This window comes from Bombus affinis, chromosome 17 (assembly GCF_024516045.1).
Source record: "Bombus affinis isolate iyBomAffi1 chromosome 17, iyBomAffi1.2, whole genome shotgun sequence".
Lineage (NCBI taxonomy): Eukaryota > Metazoa > Arthropoda > Insecta > Hymenoptera > Apidae > Bombus > Bombus affinis.
Window position 1 is genome coordinate 2,516,643 of NC_066360.1, and position 7,623 is coordinate 2,524,265.

The following is a 7,623-nucleotide window of genomic DNA, read 5'->3' on the forward strand; positions in this document are numbered from 1 at the left end:
AAAAAAGAAAGTAACAAAAAGAAAGAGAGGAAAGAGAAAACTAAAGCTATGCGTGCGATATCTTGCCGATCTGTGATTAAAATGAGAAATATTACTTCACAAAAGAATTGCAAGCTTTCGAAAGGAAAATATTTGTCGCCTTGTCATTTAACGTTTGCAACAAACGTTTGCAGCGAGTCTCTAATCGCATAACTGTCGTTAACACTTGATATGTCATACGTCGAAGCTCGGGTGACGATTCGAAATTGTATTGTACGATTTCACAATCAATCATAATGATATCGAATATAGTACAAATATCTTTTGGAACGTAGGATAATTTATGTTTAACCAAGCGAGAACTAAAATGAAAATACACCAAGAAAAACGTCATCGCGTTTACGTTTTGAAACGTTCGAAAATTCCAAACGATCGTTTTAACTTAATTCTACCCGATCGTTTCAAGTGATAACGCGTGGTCCCCTTAAATTAGTTCTGGTTCCACTGCTTGTGAGCATTGTAATTTCAAAAGAACTCCATATAAGAATATAAAATACAGTGCAAGAAACTAGGAATAAGAATGCCAAAGAACAACGTCTTTGTAATATGCTGTAAACCTAAAGTAGAAATAAATAACAATAATTATCGTTACACTGTATAACAATCGTAACTAGCAGCAAACTAATTGAACGAATTCGACAGCTAATACGCGCGCCTACGCGTAGAACGCAATAAATCGACGCTTATTTCACAAGTGTATATCTTCGATTTAATCCGAGAGCCGTAAAAGAAATCGATTTCCATTCATCGTGATGTTTACCCCGGACGACGATAAAGCGGCCGAATGTAAAGCAATAGAGACATAAATTTCTGTCCAGGACAGGAACGATCCTGAAGTGATTCCCCGGGCCACGTTTCTTCTCTGTAACGATCTAAAGAGAAATTCGTATCGCCCGCTACAAGCACGCGAATGTCTTCTCGCTCGGCTATAAAATAAAATACACTGTTAGCCGAGCGACAATCTGTTGCCGGATCCAAGTCGATTCGCTGACGTTTTCTCTAAAGGAATTCGCTATTTCCTCCGTCTTATCTCCTCGGATACCAATCCGCATCTTCTCTGTCCTTTTTATTGAAATTCATCCGCAATCACGATTTGGTCGAGAAGTGTACATGCGATCGGATCGATGCAAGAAAATTTTGGAAATTGAGCGATAACTCTGTCCTTTGTTAGACGTCGGTGTGATGTATCTCACGAGACGAGAAGACAGATACGTCTGTTATACGCAAAACTTGGGAAAAAACAGGAACAGATTGTTCTTGTTGTTTACTAAAAAGTTACCGTGTGTGGCTAGAGAAAGATACAGATTTTCAGGCTACTTGGGCTACGATGGGGTAAACCACAGCAAAGGTAAATAGGAATATTCACACGTCCGATATCGAATTACAGAGAAATTTGCGCGTTTACGTGCATATTTTCATCTTTGTCCCGAACCTCGATTCAAATTGCGCGCTGTACACCGTGTCTCGATATTACATCGTCAATCGGCCGTGTGGGAAATTCGATACGCACTGCAAACGACTCTATTCGGCCTTCTTGTTCGAGCCGATCAATGCCTTTGTTAGTTGCCCGTAACTTCTACACATTTTATTTTACCTTCGGCATACTACGTCGAACAACCCAGAACTCTCTAATCGCATTCGTATTACAGCGAACATGGTATAACTTGTCCACGGTGTATATCTCGACTGTTTTTCCTTGCTCGCGGAAAAGAAAGTACGTGGCATAAGCGAGAGAGTAGGCGAGGAATGTAGGGTAAGATGAAGGTGTAGGTTAGGATCAGGTTAAGTTAACGAAATTAGGAACTTCGTAAAGTTCGTAGAGTATATAACGTTATACGCGTGTTCAGCTTGCAGTTACGTACAGGGCGTCTGGGAAGCCGTGGCACAAGCGATCTGATGGAGGAGCAGCACGTAAAGATAAGCCGAATATGGTTTCTTCTTTTAGGGCTTCCCGCTTTCGAGGGAAAAAATTTGCAAGCTCTTCGGTTATCAACGCATTAACCGCAAATTCCGAATCGCTAAACTACCTCTTGCTGGTGTCTGTGTTATCGATCTTTCGCACTCGGCTATCCCATCCGACGGAGAGCAATATCCTAAATCGAACGTACAACTCGATGCCTACGTTGAACAGATACACTACACGAGTCCAAGACTTCGTTGAAATGTATCTTTGCTTGAACTTTTAATCCCCTCGCTGCACGGCAAGGCAAATAAAGAAACGAAGAATTTGCTCATACACTGTTCGACAAACAGATAACCCAGTTGTGCTATCTTTAATTTCTCAATGACGCGTGACGTCCTGATGGGTTCCAATATTATTATCGTTACACAAGGAAAGAGAAAATGTGAGCAATTCGACGACAAATGGGAGGAGGCAGCGTGATGGACCAAGAACTCTATACGCGTCACTGAGAAATTAAAGGTAGCACGCCTGGGCTATGTTTTTGGCGAGGAGAAATAGAAAGCAGAGAGCAGTGACAAAACCTGGTCCTCTTACTTTTGTTGTGCAACGCGCTTTCATAGAAAAATTCATCGCTGCGGATCGCGTTCGATCCGCGAGGAAAAGCGGCATTTTCGTTCTCGTTCTGACACGAGGGCGCTTCAACGGCCGTTCGACGTTGGAACTACTCGGAGAAAATGCATCGAACGAGCGCATTTTTTCGAGGAGGGAGGCTCTCGCAGCTCGCCGAAATGCCGAGCATTTTTCCAAAGGTCCGCCCGCAGAAATATCGTCGAGCCTTCTTTCATAAACGAGAATTGTTTGCCGTCTCGGGCTACAACCTTCGACTCGAGACGAAGAAAACGACGACGATTTGCATACACACGACGATCGCGCGCCCTTTTTCCCACTCCTCGCCTTTCTCTCGACAAACCGTTCCATTCTTGTTCCGACCGTTTAATAAAAGATTCTTCCAGCCTGTGATATTTGCCGCGATATTAAATAATCCTAGATACGAACGTTGTCCGTGGAAAATTAGGGACACTACCTGCTTCGAGCGCGGATCCTAATACACGAGACGTCTTGTTCAACTTGCAAAACTCGCTCAAATATCTGGCAAAATATAAACGACGAGAGATAATGATCGCGAAGAAAAATTGTATGGAGAGACATTTGCGGTTTTCATTTATTTCGCTTTGCGACCATATTCGAACGTTCTATTCACATCGCTTATATAATATATACATTCCGTTTATTTTACACCTGCACGTTTAATTAATTAATCCTATCGCTTTCATATGGATACCTGTCCATTTTGTATTACACGTTCTTGTAGCTGACGCATTCCAGATGCTTCGAAAACATCAGAAACTCGTGTCTTTCCTATCGTCGTCCGCCATCGAGACACGAACAGTAAGATAACAGCAACGATACCCCGCACGAGGACAATTAATCGTTGCTCTGGTCGTAATTCGCGAATAAAAATAGACCGATGCGTATGGTATCTGATGATTTATAGCCGTGCTTTGTCCTCGATGCGTTCATAAAATACGCAGGAACAAATAATTTATAGTCCTATTCGGACACGATTTAACGATGCGTCCAACTGATGCAAACAGGACACGCTCGTTTCCGCCCGGAAACCAGCTATTCTTTTAAATCGCGCGCTGAAGTATCGTTTATTAATTAGCCGTTCCCCGAAGTCTCGTCGATTTTACTGGAGTTGTCCAACTGATCGGTCGGTATGTCCGTTAGATTTCTATATTTACAGATGCTTTTTCCTATCACTTTTGCTTTGACCATTTCGCACAGAAAGGTGACCCGCTTTTTCGCCTGTTTGTAAAAATGAAATTGTTCAGAATTCCTGTTTCAACATCTTTTTTATTGAAATCCATTCGCAATCACGATTTAGTCGAGCATCGAGTGCTCGATCACATCGGTGCAAGAAAATGTTGAAAGTTGAACGAAAATTTACTACTACTACGCGGCGTTTCCCGAATGTGACCAGACAAAATACAGATTTTTAAGGTACTTGAACCGAGGCCGACCGTAGGGTAAACGACGCAAAGGTAAATAGAAACTTTCACACAGTTCGAATCAGCCGATATCAAGTTACTGGTAAATTTGCGCGTTATATGCACATTTTCATGCGTGTCCTCGATGCAAATTGCGCGCTGTGCACCGTGTCTCGATATTACATTGCCAATCGGCGGTATAGGAAATTCGCGGTCTGGGAACGACTCTATTTGGCCTTCTTGTTCGAACCGATCGATGGTTTAGTTAGTTGCTCGTAAATTCCATCGTCGATGCATTTTTACTTTACCTTCGGCATAAATAATCGAGTACCGTAAACAATTGCCAACTTAATTCGAGCGAAACTTGAGTCGATTTAAGTCAACGCGAGTCAAGTTACATTTTCTTCGTAGAAGAAATAAGAAGAGAGAAACTCGCGAACCGTAATTCCACTCCACTACACGTTAATATACGTTTGCCGTGTTAATAATTAATCGCACCCCCGTCACAGCAACTAATTAACATAATGGTGGAACGACGCGGAGGTGAAACGAAGAATATTTTCATACGAATGCTATATTTTCTGCTTGTTGCACGTTCCACATCGGCAATTCTGATTTACATGGCACGTGTCTGTCGCTTGTGGCCGCGTTTGACGATCAATTTGCGGCGATAGGTTCGATTTTCTGCGTAACTAGTGACCAACTATGATTACCGGAAATCTAAATGGCGGCTCTACATCGAACCGCAATGTTATCATCGATAGTCGATGATGCGACGAATTTATCAACTACCGGCCACGAAATAAAATCCTTCTATGTATAATGGATCCTCGTATTTGCATTTTCATTCGCACGAACCACGTATTCCGACGCTGGTACACAATTTTTACCGATATATCGTGCGTATTAGTGGAAACACTAAAATTTCATTAGCGTCCTCGCGATTAACGCGGTAATTCGCAAAAAGAATCGATTTTCGCAAAAATCTATATTAATAAAGTCATCTTTCCGGGGGAAACAAATACGGCATTGTAAATCTGACGTTTACATCAAACAGTGAAACACGTAGGTGTATCGGCCGTGGTGTGCGGGTGTGTGGCTGCCAGTGACACCGGAAATTTCGTATTTATTGAGCGAATATTTGATAAATATAAGTATTTAAATAAACAGTGGAGAAGAGAAAAAGAGAAATTATATGCCTGCTTTGCGGACTTCGACAGGATAAACAGAGAGAAATTGGAGGAGAAAATGAGAAAAATTGACATTAACGGAAAACTAACTCAGAGTGAGAATCAAGAATAGCGAAATAAAAAATTTTGCACAGTGAGGGGAGTCGGACAAGTTGAGTCCGATGTTATTCAATATTAATTTTAATTAGCCCGACAATATTCAATATCTACGTTATTCAATATCTATCTATCAATTCAATATCAAAGCAAAAGAGGGATTAAGAAAAGGATAAGAAGAGAGCATAGCGGTAGGAGAAAGAAAGAAAGGTCATTCACATATAAGTATTTAAATATTTAAAAAAATAACCTCGAAGAAAGTACCCGTAAATTAGGATTATTGGAAGATTTCCACTTCCAACAAAATAATGATCCTAAGAATACTGCTAGAGTTGTGAAAGAGTGGATCGTATATAACACAGCGCACGCGTTAATTACTCCACCGCAAAGTTCAAACGTAAATCTGATTGAACATTTTTGAACTGGAATCAGAAAAAAACGAAATAAATTTCAGATAACCTGAAAGCGACTTATACATATTGTCTTAGCGAATTTGCTGGTACGAGCGTCTGGCCGTCATTTATGTAATATCTAAATGGGTCTTAGAGGAAAGGACAAGTAATGATGTTTTCATTTAAATGATATTCGTAAATGATATTCGAAGCAACGAAATGATTACGTTGCCGTTCATCTTTTCCTTTTAGGCTGCTTCCGACTTCTCGATTTACACGTGTCCCGAAAACTGTCCACTTAAAAGGACCCAACGACACATTGATGTACCTGACGATGCCGCGGCTCTTGCAACTTTGTTTACGGTTCGACCGATACCTTAGGCCTTTTGGCCCCGATACTACATTTATATTTACTTATTTAATTATTTTAAATATGCTTCGCGTTTTCAACAACGAGCAATCCCATAGCAAAAGATTACAGCAATACTTAAGCAATAAAACTTGGAGATAATTGCTATGATTCAATCCGATTATGTTTGTCCGAGATTTGCGGCGGTAGACTTGGGCTCGAGGTGACACAACCGGTCGCCGAACGTAGCCACGGTCACGGGATGGACGTTTTTACCTAACGTCGAACCTACGTTTACCTACGTTTACCTAATGTCGAACGGGACATTTTGGCGTAACAGAGCGTGAATTTCACGATTTCATTAGGAAAATCCGAAACAAGCCTGAAAATCAATCCTACACGGAAGCAACCACATATTCGCTGCACTTTCTTGTAATTTTTACCCAAGGTCTTTGTCTAAAATTAGTTTCAGTATTTTTCAGATTGCTCTCCGAACCCCCTACGTATATGGTCAGTACGATATTCTCGATATACGTCGTCGTCAAGTATAATAGCTATATCGTATACGTAACGCGCGGTATCTAACACGTTACTGCTTAAAATTAATTAGCAATAAAGGACATGGCGTTTCACGCGACACCTATCGCTCGAGGATGCTATAAAGCAACCTTAATCCTTCTGATCGATAATGAACCGCGCTCCTCGCGTAGCATTTCATAACGGCGTTTACAAAGCCGATAAAATTGTCCCGCGAATCCCAACGATTCCGCGACCAGTTTAATACCGTTGACGGATTAACGAGCATCCCTGCCGTTTTCATGCCGCTCGTCCTTGTTCGCCAGCACCTTTCAATCGGTCAACGCGAGCTCAACTTGCGAACAAAATTTATTTATCGCGTCCAGTTTGCTCCGATATCGTGCGCATCGAGTTCCCGGTAAATCCCTTAACGCTATAATTAATAGTATCGCGCGTGTAATGTTTGCGAGGATCGCGCGTTTAGAATACGTTGGAAAATCAAGGGCAACTGCGTGACAATTGGCCGCGCCGCCGTCGTTGGTCGCGAGATCGCTGGTCCTTCGATGCGACTGTTCTCGGTGGAGTTTGCTTTAAAATCAGTATGTTTTGATCGATCACAAAGGTTCCTTTGATCGCCGGTTTGCGAGCAAATATAACTTTCAATTTGTCGATCCTGTTTATATAGACAGTAGGATCGTACGGATGGTTTTGGGGCTTTGCTCTCCGCTATTGAAATCCTTTCTATTCCCGTCGATTTATAATTATATTCTCGTAGTTATCCTGCAGTAATTTAGTAAAACGATTACCCCATTCTACTAACCTGCTTCGAACGACGATACCGCTACCGAGATAGAGAGGTTCTATTTCATTGGCAAGATCGTATGATATCGAACACAAAGCTATGCGTTAACGATGCAACGATAAATGAGAATCTAACTTTCTGTATCGCTGGTAGTCGTCCGTAATACTTTAACAAACGTTGAAATGTTCTGCGTTCGTACCTACTGAATAAATGATCCAAAGTGGACAACGAAAGAACATTTTACGATTAGCGATCTCCAAAATGACGCGCAAAGAGGCAACTTAA

The 7,623-nt window shown here is 41.5% G+C and overlaps 1 protein-coding gene across 1 annotated transcript in view; it reads right to left on the reverse strand.

Moving 5' to 3' along the window:
* The window catches only part of LOC126926234 (cyclic nucleotide-gated cation channel alpha-3-like), a 209,548-nt gene that overhangs the window by 33,567 nt on the left and 168,358 nt on the right, over window positions 1-7,623 (reverse strand). The window lies entirely within an intron of this gene.